Below are 25,205 nucleotides of genomic sequence, written 5' to 3'. Positions count from 1 at the left end.
ACCCTCTAATTTTCATACAAGTCAACACAAAACATATGTAACATCTACATGCATTGTAATCGATGACAAAATCACCTTCCCTCCAAACCCACACCAATTCTAGAGGTGTTTGCTTGCAGCATTAAAAGCTTTGCCAAGAAATGTGTTTCGATTTCAGATCCAACATTTTCACTCTGCAACTCTCCACTTTTTCTTCCCTCTGATTTTGTTTTGTAGCACACTTGATCCAAGTAGATCTCTCCCATGAGGACAGTTACACCAAAATCATGGCAGTCCGAAATTCCAAAGTGAATGCAAATTAAGTTAAGACATTTCAAGCACATAAGAACTGCATGTCAGAAATTTTGGTTTGATACAAGCAAGTCCACTTCCGATATCAGTGGACTGGTAGGATTTTTTTTTTTATTTAACGCAGACTAAAGCACTCCACCAGAAGATACTAGTGATATGATGATTTCTACTAAAAATTGCTATGATGGTACTGATTGCTTGGTAGTATCAATTGGCAGTATTGCTATGATTGTTTTTGATGAAAATTATTGATTTTTAAGTCCTAGCATTAGCTTTTCAATCCATTGCAAACATCATAGCAAATAAGATCCATCATTCCTGTGCCTTACTGGCTCATATTAAATGATCCACATGACTGTGCATGTCAAGGAGCATGTTAGCAAACCACATCTTCTCTTTTTACAGATTTTACAAAGGTGAAATGCCTGCTCTGTTACAGATTCTGCCAGAGAACACCTTTTAGTCTTTTATTCTAGTACTCCAGAATGGAAAACAGGGCTACAAGTAACAGTTTCTCCATTTTCCACAATGTAGTAATGTCAGTTCAGCTTTGCAGTGAAAAGGTAACAATAACTTGCTTTTTGAACTGGGGACCAAAAGGCAAATGCCAGCTATACCAGATCATGACAAATAATTGAAATAAAACTTAGAAATACATGGCACTGACACAGCTTGCCTTAGAACTCAGCCTTTAGTCCACTGCAGTAGTCATTAACTATTCTTCCCTTTTACATTTCATGCAGCACTTAACTTAGCTCTCTGAGCATCGTGTTTGATGTTGACTTTTGCTAAGCAACCAACTCCACAAATTGTTGGGTGCTTTCTGGACTAGAACTGTCTTAGGCTAATATGTTTAACCTTCTGCTTTCCCTCCTATGAACTTCTCTCTATTCCTATGTGCCAGCTGTATTCTTCTGATGTACTGTCATGTGTAGAAAAATAACGGTCCCTATCACATGGTAAGTTTTAACACAAACAAAAGAGTTTCACGTCTTCTCACTGCAGATTATACCTGTATTTCTGGGTGGTCCTGTAGGGCACAAACTGACTATTAACACTATGAAACTATATCCTGAGATGCAGATGCTAGAAACATCTCTATTTAATAATATATTTGTTTGTATATTTTTTATAAAAGAAAGTTATAATTGCTGGTAGCTAAGGTATTCACATTTTTATAAGCACTACAAACCTTTGAATGATATAATTCACTTCCACTTTTGCTGGTACTCTTCCCCGCCTGAAGCCAGATTTCTGTCAGTTTCGGTGAATAGCAGCTTTACTATTAAATGGCAGCAACCATTTATTCACAATGAGAAGGTCACAACTTTGTATCAGAGAAATGTACTTGTAGCATTTAACAAGTTTTTTAATTCACATGCTCTATTCTAAACCCAAATGCAAAATTATTCTGAATGATGATTTAAATCTTGTAACTTGTTTTGCTTTTGTCAAGTGGAATCTATAACCAGCAAGCAATCCTTTGGATGGGTAGAGAAAGATTCAAACTACACTTTATGACATAAAACATTAGACAATCTCTCAGAAATCTCCTTTCTTCCTTTTTCAACCTTTCATAAGAAAAACAGATTAAACAGTTTTCCAATCTGTTTCACCACATAGCTGCACAAACATTTTGCGGTAACACAGGAATGTGTGACAGGCAGAAAATACCAGGCTTCAGCATAGCTGGATATCTGTGTTGTGAAACCTAAGATTAATACTGCTTTGAAGTCATCATTACTGCTGAGACCACAGAACATCCTTGCCTTCACATGACGTTACTGGAGAAAATGAATTATTCAGAGTTCCTTAAGTTCGCCATCTATCTCTGCAGAAAATGAGACTGCACAATTAGGAAACAATGCAGAACCTGTTCACTCAGAAGATCTATCCCTTGTTTATTGTAGAAGCAATGTTACCTCTCAGTACAGTTATTAAATATTCATAAGCTATTTAGTATTAATTTAATTAACTATCATTAACTATTGTTGGTAACTTAGATTCACACTGCAGAACCAACATATCCACAGAAGATGGCTAGGAATTATTTAGCATTTGGCTAATTATTGTTCATTATTCAATACAGAGTATCCAATTAAAACTCTTCAATACCAGGATGAGTTAGAAGTAACATCAGTTGGAGGAGATCTCTATGTTAATAAACTATAGATATATTTCACTGGGATTAATAAGCATCTTATCTTATGCGGGCTTCACCAGTAGAATTTCCATGAGAAGCATGGAAAATAATTTGTGTATGATGAATTCTAAATGAATGTAATGTAAATCAACTTTTCCTTTCAAGGCGGGAGGAAGAAACTCCTTATTTTAATCAAGACATCAAGCTGATTTTATGCCTTTGTCACAAGCCAAAAGATTTGTTTGAGTTAAACTGTGAAGCACTGCATTCGATATAGGGCCACTAAATATCAATTTAGAAAGACAGAATCTGTAGACCATCATGAACAGTAATTCTGAAAATTTATCAAGGATATTCCTCAAAAGAGTACTGAATCTATTTTTTCTTGTCTTGGGTTGAACAGTTGAACCACCTAAGAGTGGATACTAAATTTGACCTGTAACACCAGATTCAAACATTGAATGCCATATACACACAAGAAATAATGAAATAGCCCTTTTGAGAAAATTTTTCGAAGTTTTTTCTCTGAGTTTCACTCACATAGATAATGACAAGTAAGCTCAACAGCTGAGAGGCAGCAAAACCCCCATCTATACTCTGTTTGAAAATAATCTAACAAAATTATCCTGAACATATCATGCATGCCAAGACTTACGATAGATTGCTGTGTTAAAAGCTTTTATCTTCATGAGATTAGACTGCATGCATCACTTGCAACTAGAAAAATATTACAGGAATGATAAGAATCAAAGAAAGAAGTACATTCGAATCTCTATCAACTCAAATTTGCCGTTTTCTTTGCCTGTGCTTCATCATTTAAAAAAGGATGAATGGCAACAAAGTTACTACAGCAGTAGTACTGTACTTTATACTTTTTTTTGTTTTCCCCTAAGCAAAAAATCTCCCAAGATTCACCTTAACAGGTAGTTGGGAATTTCTACTTCAAATTTTACGTTTTGGATTTGAAACTAGCTGTTACAGCGACCAGAATAAATCAAAGCAAGTCAGAGACTTGGTCTTAGAGCTGAGATGGCTCTTGGGTGCTTCTGACCATAACTATGGATGGAAAGCACTTACGCATACCCCCTCAGAGTTCCAGCAAATCTCATATATGCTTCCAGATTAAGCTTTTAAAAACATAAACTATGTGGCTTGTGTAATATTTTCACAAGCAGCACAGTCGCTTAAGTCATTTTAATCTATCAAATTGCACTCGATAAAAGTATTTAATAATGCAGTATTAACTTCAGAATAGCACACGTTACCTAAGAAACAGAATGCATTCTAAATCCATATTTTTAATACCACTAAGAGTTATGAAAAATAGCAGTTCAGGAAGTTTCTCTTGTTCTACTATTGTTTATTCTATATATAAAAAACTAATTAATAGTGCTTCACTGATTATTGTTGCATTCAAAGATCATCTTAACCCCTTTTTTCTAAAACTGTGAAATATTTATTATGGACATAACTCCCACAATTGTATACTTTATAACAATGTGCTGGCAAGAAAGAAGTCAGATCATAGCAATCTTTTTCTTCATGATGAGAAAACTATATGTTCTTATTTCTAATGCATTTTATAAAAAGGGGGCATACATGAAAAACTAACACGGCTCCAATCAACTTTACTGTCTTCTTCGGGGCTAAAGATCCAAGCTAATTTACTAGCTGCTAAATTCCTCAAATCCAAAATACATTATTAATAGCTATTTTGCACTTCAACTACATTGAAATTTGGGCATTCTTAGTTGGTGGCAACTTCTGCCTTGGAACGACTACACGACCTAAATGTAGATTCAAAACAAAGCAAAACAATATAGACATCAAGAACTGCTTACGTATTAAACACAAAACAATATTTACTCACATCACTACATCTCAGCAAAATCCCTTAGTTTTTTTCTTATAGCAAGACATGCATTTCCAATGAAAAAGGTACAATCTAGTCCATTAAACACTTGTGTGTCAAGCATGCTTAGCAAAAAATCTTTGACTGTAGCTATGTTACTGAAATTTAAGTTGTGTCATATCATTTCAATTAGATAAAGAATTGGAGAGTAGCCAAACCTTTTTTTTTTTTCTTTTTTTCTTCTCAATCTTGAGTGGCTATATGCTGGCTGTGCCAAAAGTGTGCATAATGGGAGAGAAATTCAACCTCAGAAAAAAACAGAAACCCAAAACCATACTGAACAGTTTCCAGTTCTGGTTTGCTGGCACAAAGATGTGGGGACAGAGAGCCCTAACCAAGAGGCGACAGAGCATTACTCCTTAAAACCAGTCAGACAATGGAATTCTCATATCTAATAGAAACTGAAGGCTTAGTTTGAACACACCTCATTATTTAGACATTTCTGTAAAGGATTGCTAACTTTATTCTTCAGACTTATCTCTGACTTTCCCTGTGGTGGTGGTTATATTTCAAGCTCTTAATCCTGCTCTAGAATTTCTTCACATCTAATTGTACTGCAAGGTTACACATCTCTGACAATGTGCAAATTAATGATAAGTATACTCCAAGATGTGAAGAATTTCCCAACGGTGATCCAGGAAAGAAAAAAACTCAGCAAAAGAGAATAATCCAAAAATCATTGCCATCCAAAATACTCCGTAAAATCCATTTTCCATTTTGTTACAGCTGGGAAAATACCTCAAGCTGCAAGAGCAAATAAGACTCAAAAGCATCATTCCACACCTTTGAGGCTGTCTTACTGTTGACATCCTTCCCCAAACTCCTAAAGGAGGTATCTGATCAATTACCTCATAGCTGTCACAAGTCCTGCTACATCCCCCGAGTCCTCTGGTTGGTTGTGCAAGAGGAAAAACAGACAAGATACGAAGAATTGTGACTTTTGGGGACAGCTGTAAAAGTCAATTCTATATTTGAAAACACCCGAGAAACATAGAAAACAGCATCTGGGATTACTCCTCTGATAGGATGTACAGTATACTCCCAACACACCTCTGGAATGAAGAAGTGTTTCTTGGAAATGACAGCTCTTTCTAGCTTCCTGAACTTCAGATGAACTGAAGGAGAGAATCCATATATTTTGTATCTCTTTTCAACCTACACTGAGAATGTGAAGATATCACAAAAGTTATGGTATAAATCAGGTGTCACCACCTGTCATCTTTAATACCAACTCTATTTTCCAAAACAGGAACTCTGTTTTTTTCCAAAACAGAGTAATCTGCTTGAAAATGACAGGCAAACTTCTCTCTTATGGCACAACTTAAGTGTAATTTGCCCTGTCACCTTTTCTCCCATTTTCACTTGATTTAGTTTTATGACCAATAGCCAGATAGTGCGCTCTAATAAAACTTAGCTAACGTGTGTTTCATCGTCAGCCTGATTCTTAGCAAAGCCAGCAGTAGCCCCTGAACGGAGTTAAAAAGAGGGCTGGAGAAGAATCAGCAGATGAGCCTTGAGATGCCAGACCAGTCTCCACTTTGACTGCTGCTGCCATACCACGGCAAATTAATCATCTAGTGAGTCACTACAGTTTACTTTTTAACCTCTTTACATTAGTAACACTTCACTGTGACTCCCACTGCTGACTACAATAAATTAAAATGAAAGAATCCACAGAATACATATTGTATACTTAGACCTAACAGCTAGATATGACATATTAATACTCATATACTAAAAAAAATAAACACTCAGAAGGCAAAGACAGAATATAAATTTATATCAGCTTCAGGGGAGTCAGTGAGTTTACATCATCCCAGCAGTTCAAAAGGAAGAGTTCGGAGTCTCATCTGGGTTCTTTTTGAGACTGAAATTCACTCTGACTAATGTCAGATCAATGTAATTCCTGAAGAAGCCCACTAAATCTATATCTATATCTATATCTATATCTATATCTATATCTATATCTATATCTATATCTATATCTAATCTATATCTATATCTATATCTATCTATGTATATCTATATCATCTATATCTAGATCTACATAACACAGACTGGAACCTATTCCAAGATCTTCCTGCACTGGATATAGAGACAAAAATGAAAATACTAACAGGTTTTCAACAGAAGTTAAGGGGGCTTTGATATCATCATTCAGCATAAAATATCTAAATGTCACCTTTAGTTCATATAAATGTCACCTAATTAGTTCATATACTTTTTGTGAAATTTCAGCAGCCTTAAGATTTTAGAAAGGTCAGAACTGATATGCAGAAATACAACTATTCTGTCTTCCCCTGTTTACAGTTATTCTGCAAAAATACCAGATAGAGAATGTCTTTGGTCTGTAATGCAAATAAGATGCCTTTGAGACAGTCTTACACAGACACGTGTTCTAGTCAGTCCTCAGTGGCAAGATACACATTATTCCAATCAAAACTTAGAAACGTAAAAAGAATCAAGCATTTCATACTCCTTATTCACTGTTCTACTTACTCAGTATCCTTCTTATCAGAAATGAGAAAAAATTAAAATGTCACCACAGCTTCTACATATTTTTTATTTTTCATTTAAGTATTCTGAATTTTCTTTCCAAATACACAGCATTTTTTTCCAAATAAAGTAAAATTTAGATCATAGAAGCAAGCGATTATCTGAATTTCATCTGCCTTGTCAAACCTTCTTTTACACTTAATACATTTAAGCACCACAGGACTTACCTTCTTGCATTTTAAATCCATAGCCTGAAAATAAGCACAGCGTGGAGTTGTATTCCAACAATACATCCTTAGCAAGTGCTGATAAACAGGCCACAATGCACGGTAACAGATATTTCTAATCCTACATATATTATATCACAACCCAAATAAGAGGTTTTATAGACTTTAATCATGCATATATCAACACTCAGGTAAGAGGGTTTGTTGTCTGCAAATATATAGATACTTCAAGATTGATTACAATTTTTATTTCTCTTCCAAAAAGGCTGGAAACAATTGCTCCCATAATTGGTTTTCAGATGGAATAATCCAAAATTTCAAACCAAAGACAGTGGCTAAAGGGAATTAAAGAACTAAAGAATAAAAGATTTCAAAGTGTCTCATAATTTTTTGTTTGTTTCCAGGCAAGGCTACTTTACAGTTCCAGTAATACAAACTGGGAATGACACAGGTTTTTAAAATTAGATTGAGAATATTTTTCAAATTAAGTACCCTCTTAATATTAACATGAAATGAATCCACTAATAAAAATGCATAGGAGCCCTTTTGTTTTCTATAACAAAATCAACTCTGAAAGTCATTCAATGAAGACTAGAAAAGGTGGAGACAGAGGAGAGCCAATTCTGCTTTCTGCTACATATGAAAAAACATATATTGTGAAGTATTTTTTGTTTTAAAGAAAAGTTAAAAAAGTCTAGATAAATACTAATGTTTGTTTGGTTTGGGGTTTTTTTTGTTCTGTTTTTCAGTCTTTGCACTTCATACGCTGATCACAATATAGCAATACGGAAAAGATGCTGCATTTGATTTTGGCCTAACTTTAGGCCGATATCAAGAACTGCAGTCTCCTATCAAGCATTTTCTGTTTCATTTCTCAGTGTAGAGATTCAAAACCACAACTGAAGCACTTTGAGAAAGAGGTTACGATGAACTGAAGCACATGAAATACACAGAACTGCTAAAGTTCTTTACTTCAAATTTTGGCTTCTAAACCGCATATTACCTACAGCTTAGTTTCACCACATCTATTTTGCATGCACAAAGATGGCAACATGAACAGAACTGCAGGACAGGAGATTCACTCCAAAGGTGCACTCAACTAAATTAAAACTCTAAGCAGACCAATAGCCACAGAAAGGACACAGTTTTTTTCTGTCAGCCATTCTCCTCCAATTATTCTTGGATTATGGAAAATGTAAACAACATATCTGTATGTATAGTCACTTAGATGGTTACAATAGAGTGTGTGACATTTAATATGTGTTTTTGACTCTACTGAACTGCAGAATAAAAATCCTTGCTGTTATGTGACTGTAAGAATATAATGTATATTTCCATAGTCATTCACTGAAAGCTGCTGGAGGAACAATGAGAAAAGACCAAAGACTTCAACCGAAGACAGCTCAACTGAAACAGTGTTTCTTTTTAGAAGGACAGCACATTTATTATTTCTTTCTAAAATCTGGAAGAAAAAATGAACAAAATACTCTGCTAAAAGAGACAGAATCTGTGTGTCTTTTAGTGGTGTGCATTCTTTGACAAAAAATTGTCATGCACCTAGAAAAACCTGACACATATCTTGTCTATGTTTTATTAAAGACCCATATTCATGACAGATTTTAAGAATTAGGCAGATTTTCATTCTTTGCTCCTTTCGTGACTCTCATGGTGACAGTCTCATACAAACTGAAATTACAAGTTAGGATACTGATGGCCTAAAATATTGGAGCGGGAAACAGAACAAAAAGATAGACTGAACATTTCATAACTACAAATTAATTTTTAATCTTCAACTGGATAGGATAGTGACATTCAATTTTTCTCTTGAAGGAGCAGGTATCAAACCAGCAGCTAGAAAAATCTGCAATAGCAAACAGTCTTTGGAGTCAAAAAAAAAAGCAACTGCAAAAAGAGCCTGGTACCCTGTCAGGATGCCAGAGCTAAACGTGTTTAATATGAGCAAATAGGCTGAATATGCTAAAGACAGATCCAAGATTCTTATTGCTCTGCAGCATTGCTGATTGATGAGAAGCTTGACATGAGCCGGCAATGTGCGCTCGCAATCCAGAAGGCCAACCGTATCCTGGGCTGCATCAAAAGAAGCGTGGCCAGCAGGTTGAGGGAGGGGATTCTGTCTCTCTATTCCTCTCTTGTGAGACCCCTCTAGAGTACTGTGCCCAGTTCTGGAATTCTCAACATAAGAAGGATATGGAACTGTTTGAATGGGTCCAGAGGAGGGCTACAAAGATGATCGGAGGGCTGGAGCACCTCCCATATGAGAACAGGCTGAGAGAGTTTGGCTCGTTCAGCCTGGAGAAGGCTCCAAGAAGACCTTATAGTGACCTTCCAGTACCTGAAGGGAGTGTACAGGAAAGCTGGGGAGGAACTTCTTACAAAGGCATGTAGTGATAGGTCTAGGAAGAATGGCTGCAAATTGGAGAGGACATGATTTAGACTAGACATTAGGAGGAAATTCTTAACAATGAGGATGGTGAGGCACTGGAACAGGTTGCCCAGGGAAGCTGTGGATGCCCCATCCTTGGAAGTGTTCAAAGCCAGGTTGGATGGGGCCTGATCTAGTGGGCGATTCCTCCGCCCATGGCAGGAGAGTTAGAATCAGATTGATCTTTAAGGTCCCTTCCAAATCAAACCATTCCATGATCCTATGACTTGATGCTCATTCCCATGTCTTCCTCTCTCCTGTCCTTCTTGCTTTCTGCTTAAATCGAACAGACAAGCTTGACAAACTTAGCTGAGCTCTAAAGTGATATAAATGCTGTGATAGAGAAAACTGCAGTAAGCACCTTGCTTCAGGCCAGGAAGTCTAGGGATAAGTGACCCGACTATTTTAAAGTAGTCTCAGGCATAGGAGGGGTTCAGGAGCAAAAAATCTAAAGCATGCTGTCTTGCAACTCATAGCCTGTCCGCTACATTTTACTCGTCTGCAGGGGAAGCAAACTTTGAAACCAGACGTCTTCTTTCCATTCTCTCCTTTCACATGTTCTTCCACATAGTTACTATTTCGGAGAATAATTTTGATCAGCGACTGTCACTGAGACTAAAATTAATACAGAAAAAAATGCTTACTAGTATTTCTTGACTTCAGGAGGTATTATTTTCTGATAAAATTACTGCACATAAATAAGGGAAGAAAAAAATTAAACTTTGAATTTCAAGAGCATATTTTTTGCTGGTTTCATTTTCTAGTTTCATATGCCATTAATATAAATAGGAGGTATTTACATATAAGGATGGCCAATTGCTATATACAACAACGTTCTAGTTCCATACCCTTTTCTTAGATAGGACATGAGAGGAGCTGAGTGTGAATGATTTGCAAACGAGATTGGTCAAAAAGCCTTCTTAAGATGAAAAAAGGAAGAGACGTTAGTCTTCGTTTTTGGGGGGTTTTTTTGCAAGCACCTGAAAAGGAATACAACAGGCTTGATTCAGACTAACAGGACACATATTGTTAATTGTTCTTTCTCTCTCTTTGTAATAATCTCCTAATACACAGATACTTCTAATAGACATAATATATCCTTAAAATATAAAGATGTTAAATTATATAAATATATAAAGTCTATAGTACATAAATATGTATGTTATGGGGAGGGTTTTTCTGTTTGTTTTTGTTTAAGAATTATGCAGATACTATTAAAGTTTTACAATCCCTGGTTAATTAATGTAATGCTACAGAACATTTTGAGGGTAAACTCTACATGCAACTATTACTAGTTATTTACTACATATCTAAATATATGCTATAGAATATGTGAATATATAGATACATCTAAATATAAAATCTAATATTATTTTACAATTCTTTTAAGTAGAAGTTCTACCTTAATTCAGTGTGAAAAAAGACAAAAAACACCTAAAAAGTTTTCTATAAAAAGGACATCAAAAAGTACATGACAAAAGCAAGAATTCATAGCCAGACTGAATGCAAGGGAAACATATGTAACCCCTCTGCAGTGCAGAATAACATTTCTCCAAATGAGAAAACATTGTGTTACAGCTGGTCCTGTGGGCTGCTGACAGCCCAAGTCTCAGCGACAACAGACACTATAAGCACCAAGCACAACTTCAAAAGCACTGTAAAATGTCTAGATAAGAGCAGTTGTTCTGGAAAGCAATCCTCTGGGTGTCCTTTGCCCTGGCATAAATAATGGTGCAATCTAACAGTACAATCTGTTCTTTCTTCTGCCTTTACCGTTTATTCTGTTCTTGCATAACCACAATAGTCACCTCAAGTCTAATGAGTGAGGTAGGGGAATTTTATCAGTCAGAGGTAGAAAACAACATAAAGAAGAAAATAGATTTTAAAAAGGAATCCTAATGAAAGGTCAGAGATAAAAAAAATGCAACTTGCAAGTTGTTGGGGTTTTATTTCCTGAAGAAACAAAGAAAATAAAAATGATTGCATTTTTCTTTTTTGCTTCTTTTCCTATGGTATTTATTCTGATTGTACTGATTGCTCCTGAGTTTGCTTACTTGAATTATAGGTTAAATAACCTTGCTAATGCCCCAAAACTGTAAGGTTTGTTTCTGGAAACACAAAGTTCTCCAAACATCTTACCTGTATATTATATATATATATATATATATATATATATAAAAAAAATGACTTTCTTTTTGACATTTAAGAAAGAAGTTTAAAGTGAAACATTTCTCTATGCAACAATATTTGTTGTTAAAAACGGTAAGGACTTCCTCCAAGCTAGAGATGAAGTAGACGGTTACTTCAGTGGGCGCCCAAAAAAAGAAAAAAAAAAAAAAAGAAATAAAAATAATCTTTATTCTATAACTTCAGTTGACATGGAACCATACAGGACAACAAAACCTCTGAAACAAGTCACTCACAGGCAAGCAAAACAAAACCAGTTGATTGCCACACACCCCCCACCTACGTATTGACCACAGCACAGATAAGGGATGGGCTTGCAGTTACTAGATTAAAGTAAATTACCTCTCAGTATTGAAGACAAGGACAAAAAAGGAACTACTATATTCACGGTGTAGCAATTGTTCTCATGCTTGAATATCAGTTCGGCCTTGACAGTTTTGCCAAGATTTTCCTATCACTTTGTGTGTATGAATTACTACTAAGAAGTGTCTTCTGGGTCATGGAGGATCAAAATCCTCGAAGATCACAGCCAACCCACAGTATTGTATTTGACTTTTCTAAACTACAAGTGCAGAAATGCTGACAATTATTTATCTTTTTTTTTCCCCCCCTATTCCCCTCTGGCCATTCACGAAGTAAACAGATGGATGCTGTTCAGTAGCTCACTTACCCTCTGTCATTATACCTATAGAACAGATTATGGGTACACATTACTAATGAGACCCTCAGAACAAAATATTAAATATCAGTCACCCTTGGAAACACATAGTAAATTAAAACTAATTTCACGTGTACACCACAGAATTACAAATTGATTTTGACACGGCCAGAATAAGATAAAAAGCTTATAACAGAAAACAGGGAGATCTGGACTTTATAATTAAATAAAACACAGATGCATGTTAGAAAAATAGCCCAGCGTGGTGACTCAGCTACATCTCCTGGGTGCTATTATGATCAATGAAGACGACTGCTGGATCAGTACAGAGTTCTTACTCAGACACTCTTACAAATCAAATTATAAGTCAAAACAATAAGGAGGCACCTCAGAATAGCCCATAGCGTGATGATATGACTAACGCTGATACTACACTGAGGTGTTTTGAATTGACTACATCCTTTCACATTTACCTTCTTTTCTGCGCCATCCTAGCACGGAGTGGGTCCTTCCACTTCCTGCTGTCCTGAGAGCCTCTTGAACAGGACATCATTGGAAGTGTTCAGGGTCATGTTGTATGGAGCTTTGAGCAACCTGATTTAGTGAAAGATGTCCCTGCTCAAGGTAGGGAGCTTCCCTTCCAACCCAAACTACTCTGTGATTCCACACTACTCTGTGATTCCACAGAATGTGGGAAGTGCTGGAGCAAGCTGCGAGGAAATCCTATGTACATCGATACATTGCCTGCACTTAGAAATATTTGTCCTTTCAAACGATAACTATGAATTCAGCATGCTAGACAGAGACCCTGATGGGAGCGAATACACTCTCTGATTAGCATCATCACCAAGCAGATGTTGCAGTACATTTTCCTGTAATAAAACAGAATGCAGAGAACTGCTTGTATGCTGAGAACAACCAAATGTGCTTGGGGACAGATTCTCCAGTTCACTTATCCAAAATAACACAGGTGTGACTCTACTGAAATAAGACTGTTAAACAGAGTAGATTGTTATCTAAACACTCAGCTAGCCTTGTAACCCTATATTTCTTTTATGGAACTACTGATTGGTGATCTAACACAAAAATTCCTTTTTTCCCATCAAAGCAACACAAACACTACCAGAGTACTAGTAGGACTTCAGTGGCTTGCCCACCTTACGCCATCACTGTTCAAAAGAGCATTCCACAGGGAACACATATATTGTCTGTACTGCTAGACTGAGAAATTTGGAAAATCTGCTGTTTCTGATTAAATATTTTAAGAAACTTCATCACCATTTCTAAAGAGGAGGAAAAAAATTAGGAGATCCCTTACCCTGAAGCAAAAAAGTATTAATGGTCATAATATGTACAAAATCAGGGCTTCTTAAAGAAAAGAAACAAATAAAATATCAATTGCTTCAAAGATCATGCAATTTTTTAATTAGAATACTTCCTCTGATCAGCTAAAGTGATAGAATTGAACTATGATACCATTACAGAAATGGATAATTTGAAACCAGCTACAGTTTTAGCATCAAGCCGGGATTCCTTCCTTTCCCAGCAACAAAGCCTGGAAAAGGCAGACCTGAGATGAGATTATCACCTATGTTCAACACAGGCCATGCTAAATAACCCAGTATGAAATTATCTACTAAGATAATTTGTAAGGATTGCCACATGTTGTGATGAAGTACACACAACTACATTTGAACTACTATCTATCAGCCACCAACTTTTCAGCCTCACACAAGCCGTAAAGCAAAGGGAAGCTGGAAAGGGATCCTAACATTAAACATCTTGCCTTCTTTAGAAATCACTGCAAAAACAGTTTTCAAATATTTCCAACTTCTGTTAATCTTTGTTTCGCATTAAAACCTTCCCAGTAAAATAAAGCCCACATGAGCTTGAGTGAATTAGCACAAAAGATAAAATGATATGCAAATCAAAACATGAAACCACAGAATTACCTGAATTTCAGCTTCTTAGCGCTCAGTCTCTCTCCTGAGGCACGAACATATCGTTTTCTTAAATCTTACAGTTTCAAGGTTTTCTTTGCACAGCTCATGATTTCAGAACAAAGCACCATGTTACCGGCCTTCTATTCCTTTCCTGTGACACTCTCCTTAAATATTTGGAGCCCAGGACATCAAAGGGAGCTGTCACTCCCTCAAACTAACCCAGACTACTAAACACATTAGGAAAGCTCTCGTCTCTTCAAAAGCTTGTCCCAGTATGATATGTTTGGTTTTCCATCCAGCAGCATTTCATTGAAAGTGCTTCACAGTTATTTGTCAGCTTCCAGGGAGAATGATTTAAAAAAAAAAAAAAAAAAAAAAAAGAGGAAGGGAAAAAAAGAAACCCTTAGAAATGTTCTTTGTCTCCTGGGATTTGCATGCATCTGTCTCCAAAGGACAATCAGAAGCTACGCAGATATCAGTAAGTGGTGCAGCACACAACAGCTGGTGAGATGCAGTGAGGCATTCAGTGTTGCGAGCAGGGCACATACAGGTGCCACAGGGTTTCTGCTTCACACCAATCCCCCTGACCCCTGACCAAACCCCCTTGCTCAAAATGAGGCTTGCAGGAGCCCACAGAGCAGCCGCCTGAGCAGCTGGAGAGAGCAGAACCCAGGAGAGAGCATGCTGCTGGCTCTCCCCACAAACACAAAGCAATAACCTCGGAAATACACCCAAACAGCGGGCAGTTCTTTGAAAATGTCACTTGTTTCAAGGGTTAAGACAGTCATGTTTCAGAGCAGTGAATGGGAATGAACCTCGTCCATACAAACAAAAACATTCAGTCATGAGTACTGACAGTATGGAGATGTCCATTTGAGAAAGAAGTTTGGATCTGGGGAATTTTAAAATAAAAACGGTCTTTTCCATACCACAATATACACGCTCCCTCCTGCCATGCTGACTGGCTAAAAGGAGGCCATGCAGCCTAATCTAAACAAGGCGCAACTCAGGATTTATGTCCCTGAGCACAGAGACTACAGTTCTTCAAACCAACTGCTTTGATTCTCGTTCTTCAAAGAGAATGCTTTATTACATGTCCAAAGGAACATCCTCCACAATGGCTAATTCAATTACTTCTAAAATACACATAAATAGCTCAGTATAGGCATTATACAAAACAAGAGAGATTTCCTCCCCTCACACATATTTCCATGGCTCGATCAGAGCTGTTTTTTATAATATTAAAAAATTTAAAAAATAACATTATGAATGGCTATTATGCTTCAATAGTTTATCTGCATTAAAATATCTGTACAATGGATTAAGCTTTTTCCCCGCTATCCAAAGATTACAATGAAAGTTAGATAACTCTAATAACCTAACTTCTTCAGGAAGATAGAATAAATTTTCTTCTCAAAAAAACCAACCAACCAATCAAAAAAACTCAAATAAGAATGGTTTAAATTGCCTATTAAAAGGCTGGTGATGTCATGCAATGGAAGCAACAGAAAACTTTGTCTTGTACTACTTTGCATGCTTAAGAGCACTCCAGAAGAATTAATTTTTGAAAGAAAAGTCCAAGGAACCTAATAGAGAGCTTCTATTATAGAGCAAGGGAAACTATGAGGGAGATGCAAAATCACTGTCCCAGAACAAAGTCTGGTTAAGAAGTCTGGCTTAAAAGTTATCCTCCACTCCTGAGAAGCATGGGGCCTGCCACAGTTTACAGCCCAGAAAGGAGCACTTCACCTCCTGAGGCTCTGCAGCCACCCGCCTCAGGCAGCCACAAACTGCCTCTCTCCTTCAAAGCCCCTGGAGATGCCTTTACTCAGGAACAGCTTGGCACAGTTAATTGTGTGATGTTCCGAGTTGTGTCTCCTGTTGTTGTAACAAGCTCAGTTCCATGCAACAAAAAACATAAGTTTGTCCTTAGGATTTCAGCAAGGCTTGAAGAAATGAGGACACATTGCTTTCTGTGACTAGCTTTAAAACATGACACAGAGCAGTGGGAAACATGAGCTATAATGAGAATGAAAAATCAGTCATTCTAGCCCACCTGGTTTTTTTGTTTGAAATGATAGATCAGAATCTGTGATTGGGACTTGCCACATAAGCTTAATTTTGGTACCGTGGGTAATTTCCCTAGAGAAATTATTCTCACTATATAGGCAATCAAAAGAGAACAAGCATCTAAGATTATCTATTAACTACATCATTCTCGGTCAGCCCAACCTTGTAAATTCAATGAAAAGTAAGATTAAGGGTCAAAGTGATTGGTTTTGTAAGGCTTCTTCTTACAATAAAAAGTTCAGTCCTCTTGTCTCAGTGACAGCATTTAGCATGGACATGATGTATAAGGAGGTCTGTCTTTTCGCAAGTTGGACAAAATGATTCCTCACTAAAATTCACATACCTTCACCACCACCAAGTCTAAAAATCAAAATTGACTAGGACAGTAAGGGGAGGGAGTCTAAAATGTTTCTCACTGGGGGTGGAAAAGTATCTCAGGTTTGGGTGAAATCAGCTAAGAATAATGAATACAGCCTGAGAATTTGTATGACTTCAACAATCTCTCCTGGCTTCAATCTATGAATGAAGCTCATTCACTTGGAGGGCAAATAATGATATTTTATACATACAACAGGGCTTTTTTATTGATTATTGCATTATTTTTCAGTCTGCAGGAAGAAGTCAGAATGAAATCTGAATCTGTGGAAGCTAACTGAAAGCGTGTCCCACCTTTCTAGAAGGCGGGATCTTGTTCTGTGCCTGTTATTCAGGTCCACCAAAAGTCATATTTGGGCTTAAGAAATGTACTGGTGAAAAAGTATGCAAGATATTGACAAGGCTGAGTGCTAAACACATTTAACTTTTTTTTTTTTTAATTAGAACTTTACTGTTCAGCTCAACAAAAACTTTTAAAGTTGCACTATTTCTCTCTCATGTTCAGTCCTTTAATAAATAACTAGTCTCAGTATTTTAGGGGCTCTGTTAATAGTTACCTAAGGTGTTCTGTATAGTTACAGGCCAATGTTTCTTTAGCAGCATTAAGAAGCTCCATGAGGCATATAATATATCTCAGTATAAAAAAATGAAGCAAGCAGACAATGGCCTTCTCTGTCCCTTTTATTTCCTGTATAATTATCCCTATAATGAATTATTAATATGATCCAGCATTTTATTGAGTCATCTGTGCACTCATATCAGGATTGGAGATGTAATATTTTGAACAGTCCAGTGCTGTCATTCATTGCCACTGCCTAAAGAGAGAATGTTGATGAATTATTTCTCATGACAATAACACCCTGGAGTATGGGAAGCAATCTCAAAGAGAAAAGATGAGTAGGTTTAGGTACTTATGAGATTTAACTTTGCCAAACAACAAGTCAAAATACTTCTCCTACAAAGAATCTTGGTGAATACTGTCAGTGTGACACAGCAAATATTACTGAGTTGCAGTCATTAACTTTGTAGGATCAGAAAGTACCCCCTGAGTTGCTGACTGGGTTCCGTGTTACTGCAGACAGTGTATTACGCAACATTTATAAACACTATGAAGATGAGTAATTGTAAGGGCAAATCTTACTTATTCTGATTACTATTTTCAAATCTTGTTACACTAGCAAACAAAATTGCATATGTAATTAGTAAGAACCCAGTAAAACCCAGTAAAAAGCTGATATGATGTCAGATAAAGTCATCTCAAAATCTAGTGCTTATCTGCCTAGAAAGCGATTTATAAAAGCCGCAGCTATACAATAGGCAATGCTTTAAAAGGAAAACAAAATAATTTTCTATTTTAAAAAAAGACTCAAAAAATTATTTCACGAAATATCTAGGACCAACGTGTCTGGATGTCTGAATAAATTGGCACAAATGTTCTAGATATAGCTATATAGATATATCAGAATACTCTCATCTATACTCACAAGAAAGATATCTGGCACAGCTCCACAAGTATCTGGAGAGGAAAATGAAAGTCAGAGATGGCATTCAGCTGAAAGTCAGTTTGTACGCCACAGACTGTAGTGAAGTGCCTAAGTGTCACTGGAACACTAACAAGGTGCCTGGATTAAAGAACAGACACCAGAAATCAATTAATGGCCTCAATGACAGGAAAGGCAAAAGCCTCAAGGAGTAAGGGTTGTTGGAGTTCATACATGGTCTAGAGGAGAAAAAGCACTGCTCCATTTCAAAAATAGTTGTTTCTGAAAGACAGAGATGGTACTTGGCTGCCTGGCATACGCTTTTCATCTCTGGGATTCCAGAGAGAGCCTGCTGAAGATCAGAGCTAGGCTTGGAAGCAAGTTACACACACACAGACAAATAAACACAAAAAGGAAAGGGAAAACTGGCATGAGACTATTTGCTTTCTAATATGTAAAAAAGCTAGAACAGGGAGGCTGAACAGAAGTTAAAAGAAAAATTTGCCTTTTTGTTTTGTAAGTGTGTGGTTGCAAGTTTATCTTTGACTGATCAAAAGGACTCCAGCAGAAGTGAGTGATCAGATAAGGATGGGAGCCAATATCATTTGTACCCGTCAGCCCAACTGTTCAGAGGTAGGAGGGCCAAGAAGCTACTGTTTTCTGCTTCGAGAATGTGAAGAGCAGACTCCAGGCTTCCCTCTGGGCCTGCTTTTATTTGTTGTAGATCCCTTGCCCTCTCCTGGATACCTTCAGCGTACTACACCAAGCAGCTGCTCTTAAGCTTAAGTGCATCTGTGGGGGCTTTGAAGGGGAAAGGCAGTGGGCATTTCCAGGGCAGCACACAACTGCCCAGCAGGTGGCTGCAGAGCCTCAGGAGGCAAAGTGCTCATCACTGCACTGCAAACTGTGGCAGGACCCACGCACCTTGGATTTTAAGCCAAAGTTTGTAACTAGAATTCTTTTTTTGTTACGGGACACTGATCTTGCAAGTTTCCCTTGCTCTTTAGTAGAAATGGTCTATTAAACCTGTCCAAATTCTCTTTTGAGAATTATTCTTGAGTGTAGTTAAATAGGCAAATCAGTATGTGAAGACAGGGACTTGTCATCTGTAGGAGTTTCACTGAGCTGAATATTCCTTCTTCCTCATTTCTTTTCACTTGCACCTATGCATATGGGCACTTATTTTGCTCCACATTTTTCCAGAACAAACCGCAGAAGTGCTCCTGTAACTAGTTCCCAGGTCTCAAGTGTTTTCTATGCAGCCTCTCTGCTGTAATGCTCTGAGTTGTAAGAGACGTGAGCCATTTTCTGCATTCCTCGAAACGAATGGAAAGTTCAGGCAGGAGGCTGGGGTCCTGTCATGTCTCCTTCCAGACAGCAGCTGTGCCAGCTTTCCATTTCTGAGCTATCCTTCATCAAGGAATTAGAAAATTTCTGTCTTGCACGCTCAAGCTCCTGCTCAGTACCTCATTTAAGTACAATGTACGAACTCAGCTCTATGTAACATGAATGTGTACATGTGTATAATCAGTAAGGTATCAATCGTGCGCAGAGCTAAAAGCTTTGTGCTCTTTGATCTTAAGCAAGTCTGAAAGTTTCCATAATGCTTAGTCACAAGCAATATATTATCCAAATCCCAGCTGCAGACTGCAAGATTCTCATTAAAGATAACATGCCACGAAAAGGTTTTATAAGCTTTTACCACTTCATCGATACTTCACTGTTTTGCAGCAGAAAATTACAAACTAGGATACAGCACTTTGAGAACAATTACAGGTAACTTATCTAAGGATAAAACAGTTTAATTCTAGATGTTAGCCTGACTAGTATCAGAGATATCTCTCTGCATTAACAGATTCTGCCCCTTTTAGAAGTGATATATTATGAGAAATCTAACATAGATTATCAAAACTACTTCTTTGACTCCCCCCATACATCTGGTGGAGGACACATCCATAGTATACAGAAATTAGAACAAGCTGCTTATGCATTGTTAGAAAATGTTCCTGCCTGTTATTCTCACAGAGAAATAGCAATAAAAGATATAAAAAGAAGCCTGGGGAAAACAAAGGAAATTTTGAACGCCACTATTTAATGTTATCTGTCCTCATTGTGCTGCTTGGAACAAAGTTCTAGAGGATAGTTGTTTGTTTTTGCATCTACTTTTGGTTTAGATTTTAGTGCTATTTTATTGAACAAAAGGAAAAAAAGTTCTCTAAAGCAACCGCAGCACAAGGACTTGACCAAATACAGTCACTTCATCAAAGGTTTGCATTTAGTCAGATTCTCAAACTGCATTGATATATTTCCTCATGAATGCATCTTTAGTACCACTCTAAATCTTAAATAAGATTTTTCTCTTTTCAGTCACATACTCATACTACTTCTCCACCTGGAAGTGAGCAGATCACCCAGAATCACCATAAGGGAAAAACAGCAGGCTTAAAGCCACCACTGGACATACAAGGACTGTAACCTGCTAAAGTGCTCTGATGCAGAGCAATAACAATAAGCCCCCTCACAAATTTCTGTAACTTTTTTTACAATGTTTTTTACTCCAACTGGTTTCTGCTAATGATTCTGGATGGGTGGCTATCAAAGGAACTTGCTTATTGCACTTCAGAACAGGCATCTAAATTGTTCTGAGTGCAGTAGACAGTTTATTATGCTATTTGCTAGGAAGAGTGAAATAAATATCTTTCCCAAAACACAGAGTCGTGAGCAGCCTCTGAACTATCTTTCCATGACAAGCAAAAGGGGACCCTAGGTATGACCATGCATTTAGGTGATCACACAGACGAGCCCTTCCCTGATGTCAACCTCATCCTCCCCAGGCTTAGTGTGCTGCCAGAAACGCCAGAGATGCTCCAGGTGATCCAGCAAGATGATTTCATAACCATCATTCCCTGCTATTTGACAGAGTGGGCTGAGGCATATAGAGAGCAATGAAAGGATTTAGCAGGATTTTAAAGCAAATTCAGAAAAGAGACAAAAGTGTCATTACCTAATCAAGCAGAAACACAAACTGCTTTCTGACATCATTATTCTGTGGTTGCTGAGCTCCTTCAGAGGGATCGCAGGGGAAAACACATCTGAAGCCTGTCATTATGCTCCATAAAAAGAAGGAAATTGGCAACCCTACTAATCAGTCTTTTGTAGGATTACTTTTATCCACAAACATCAGCTTACTCTTTCACAACAATATATCCTTTAATAGTAATAATAATTGATTTTTCAAATCATAAACATCAATATAACATGAAAAGTATTATTTCATTATATTATGTAAATCCACTACTGCAGTACCATGTATCCTAAAATATCTTGTAGGGTGTCTGAGGATAGTTCAGTAAGAATTAAATATATTTCAGTAGCATAGCACTACAGTGAGTTACAACAGCTTGCAACACAGAGCAATTTTGAACTACTAGCAGTGATAACCCGCTCAGCAAAGACCTACTGCTAGTGAAGATAGAGCTATGCTCTACACAGTCATATTACAATCTTAAAAGACATCACTTAGCACAATTTATGGTATTACGCAAAGATTTTGCTGATTTGTCTCCACCATAATTAAAGATCATGAAACTTTGTTTCCCCTTTGAAAAAAACTGTGAGCATTGCTTTCTAGCAAAGTAGCAGTGTACTTCTTCCAGATTTTAGTCAAAGTAACAGCACTTACTACCAAAAGTGGAAGAAATACCTTTTGGGACCTTTTGTCTATTTAAGATCTAGGACCATTTTTCTCCATCTTCTATTTTTATTGGCACTCTACAAAAAAAGTTTTCTCACAAGATCACTGGAGTTCCTTTACATGATACTTTCCATGAATTCAGTGAAAATTTAAAAAACAATGTAGAGAGAAGGGATTTGATCTCAAAGAGCGAGCTTCAGAATTACTGTGGAGAAATAGTTTTGACCGGCAAGTACAAAATGTTGCAGAGGATACAAAAAAGCATAAAACTTGGCTCAACAGTTGTTATTTCACTGCCCACAGTTTCTGAAGAAAAGAGGCAAATTGTATGCTCTGTTTATTTTCATTACCATAAGCACTCTGCACTTAGCAAATGCCAGCATATGTTTTGACTAGAAACACACAATTAAACTTGCTTGGAACAGAACAGCCGCAGAAGGTAGAGGAATAAACAGAGCTGAGCCACTTCACGCTAACTCGCAGGCAGCAGTACTGCCCAGCAGGATAATCTATCAGCTACAGTAGTAAAGACAAGTTTAGGTAACCAAAATGTTTGACCATATGGAAGTTCACTTGAGGACTGAACTGGACTTGAAGAAGCGGGAGAAATTTCTTACTTTCTGTCTCTATGTATCTTATCCAAAACAAAATAACCCAGATTTTTATTCAAATGAAAGTAATTAATAAATTAAAAAAAATATTTCCCAAACAGAAGAAGTTCCCTTGCAGAAATTGAAAAATAGAATATGCATAAAATTACATGTTGAAGACTTACTTATCAAATAATACTTGCCAAAATACATGTCTGAACTATATCACATTTTATATCACTACTACTATGGAAAAAAACCTACATAAATTGCTTGGCTGATAAGGACCCTGGAATGCCTAACAGGGACAAAAGACAGAAAATGGAAATCTCCTACCTGCCTCCCTCTGCCTCCTCAGCAGCAGTAATGTATTCTACGTGCAGATTAAACCACAAATTCCATTTATTCAATATTAGCGTAAAAGCACTTAAAGCCTTTATAATGGTAAAGAAGGTTAAGTAAAATGCCATCTTCAACAACGTCTGAAAAAAAACAAGAGTAGTGTTCAACAGCAGGAACACGTTCGAACTTGGTGATGAAAAAATTAACTGAACAATTTATTAGTCACAGAAAGCACCTCATTTCACAACAACTTAAAAAAAAACATTCTGCCACAGGCATTGCTTCTTTTGCAGTTGCATTTGCTAGGAGCCCAAGCTACAATACACACAGTGAGGTATCTTCCAAATCCTCACAGGACGTGACAGTTCCTATAGAGTTAATTGTGATTTATCCTGGGCTAGAGAAGACTATACATTAAAGCAGCACATACTTAGGGCTTAGCTCTAGAACATGTCAAGTGCTCTGGCCCCCAGCCACCAGAGCACTTAGGTATGTTTTATTTTGAACACGAGTGGTTCTCCTGAAATTCAGAGAGAAAGTCACAGTATGGGAAAAGCCAGATTATTTCCGAAAACATGAAGCTATATTAAAAACAAGAGCAAAGCACAATTTAAAACTAACACAATCATTTCATTGGATCGTGTAAATCTATTCTAGCAGATAAGTTGTTCTACCGCACATTAATAGGGTCAGAGAGGTCTGTCAACCCACTCATGGCTCAGGTATGCTCCTAAACAGACCAAACATGGAAAAATTATTTTGCAGAAAGCACTGTGAGCATTTTCAGCAGTATTATCTGTTGCCACAAACTAAAAGAAAGGCAGAAACTGAAACCTAAGGAATGTCCTCAATTCTTATCCGCCAGGCAGGGTGCTGCGCCATGAAGAACGTGTGTGCCCTTCACAAAGTTGTTCAAGCTTACACTGCCTTTTGACAACTACACAGGTCTGGCAAATTTCTATCCTTTTTGACAGTGACACAAAGCAATAGAACTCTATGAATTATTCCCCTGAAAATGCTATTAACATTTCAGTGTTAAAATTACACTGTGTCAAGCTGCACACAAAAAAATAAACAGACTACAGAAAACTTCTGTAGACTGAGTGCTTCTAGGACAGTAATAATAATAACAATAATAGTAATAATAATAATATCATCAAGAAAGAGATCAAGATCACTTTTACTCATGTGCCTAAATATTAATTTGCTTTTCAGATGAAAAAAAATGAAACTATTATTGTATCCTATTACTATGATCAGATATTCTGAAATGTGAATCCTCCATAACGCACCAATTTTATTTGAAAACAAATCTGGTTTTAATTTCAGGATCACAAATGAATGTTAGCATGTTTTATATCTCTTGCTAAAATACATCTGAAACAATTCAAATAATTTTGTTGCATACTGTAATCTGTATTTTGAGTGACACCCTCTGTTTTGGTATCAGCCTAGGGGGATAAGATAATAAATAACCCCCTTGCTTGAAGAGTTATTTTATATATGCAAAATATCAGAGCTCTGTAAAGCACTGCTAGTATGTCTCAGCAAACTGTTGTATCAATGACATTTTAAAACTTTAGAGAATAGGAACTTTAAGCTAACAAATCAACAACATACCGTTCTTGAATTTGCAGCACATCAAATCATAATAGTTGCATCACTGCAGCTGAGCACACCTCAGCTTCTTCAACACCATTGTATTAAAAAAAAGCGTTAAAAAGAAGGAAAAATCTATAAGGAAAGCTTTCAATGGTTTCAGTCACTGCTAGTGCACAAAATAAGCCCATCAAAATCTTCACTTGTTTTACCAGGTTTGGTGGCAAACAGTGATAGAGAAACTTGGTTCAAGGCTTTGGGCTCCTTGATGAAAAGCTCAAACAACACGTCTAAGCCACAGGTTGCACAGACCTCCTAGATCTTCACAGTGGGACCCCAAGTCTTGCAGCTGAGGGGAAAGGTTGGAATGAGAGTCTGAGAAGCAGGCTCCATCCAGGCGGGAGTTCATGCCAGTGCTTGGGACACAGCATTTCTCCCACCGAACTGGGTGAGAAGGGGACAGACCCACCATCCTGGATCTGGCAAAAGGCAGGAGGAACAATCACAGTTCTACAGTGCCTGACCTGCTGGGAAAGAAAGAGCTGCCAAAAAGTAACCTCAGGGCATGCAAGTACAGCCTCCAGATGTGAGAAAGAACATAGCAAAGGCAGAGGGAATAATTTACTTGTGACCCATCAGAATGAAAGAAAGCCCAGGGAGTAAACTAATGAATTGCCTCTATGGATTGCATTCAACTGGCAGTCTCATGCTACACAGGAATTATCTTTTGCCATGGCTGTAGATGTAGCTAGAG

General features: G+C 37.2%; 1 protein-coding gene across 9 annotated transcripts in view; it reads right to left on the bottom strand.

Annotated features, from left to right (window-relative positions):
* CHRM3 (cholinergic receptor muscarinic 3) overlaps positions 1–25,205 on the bottom strand; it is a 272,134-nt gene that overhangs the window by 149,836 nt on the left and 97,093 nt on the right. The window lies entirely within an intron of this gene.

Source organism: Cuculus canorus, chromosome 3 (genome assembly GCF_017976375.1).
Source record: "Cuculus canorus isolate bCucCan1 chromosome 3, bCucCan1.pri, whole genome shotgun sequence".
Taxonomy (NCBI): Eukaryota; Metazoa; Chordata; class Aves; order Cuculiformes; family Cuculidae; genus Cuculus; species Cuculus canorus.
Note: the sequence above shows the minus strand (reverse complement) of the source record. Positions and strands in the feature narration are given on the sequence as shown.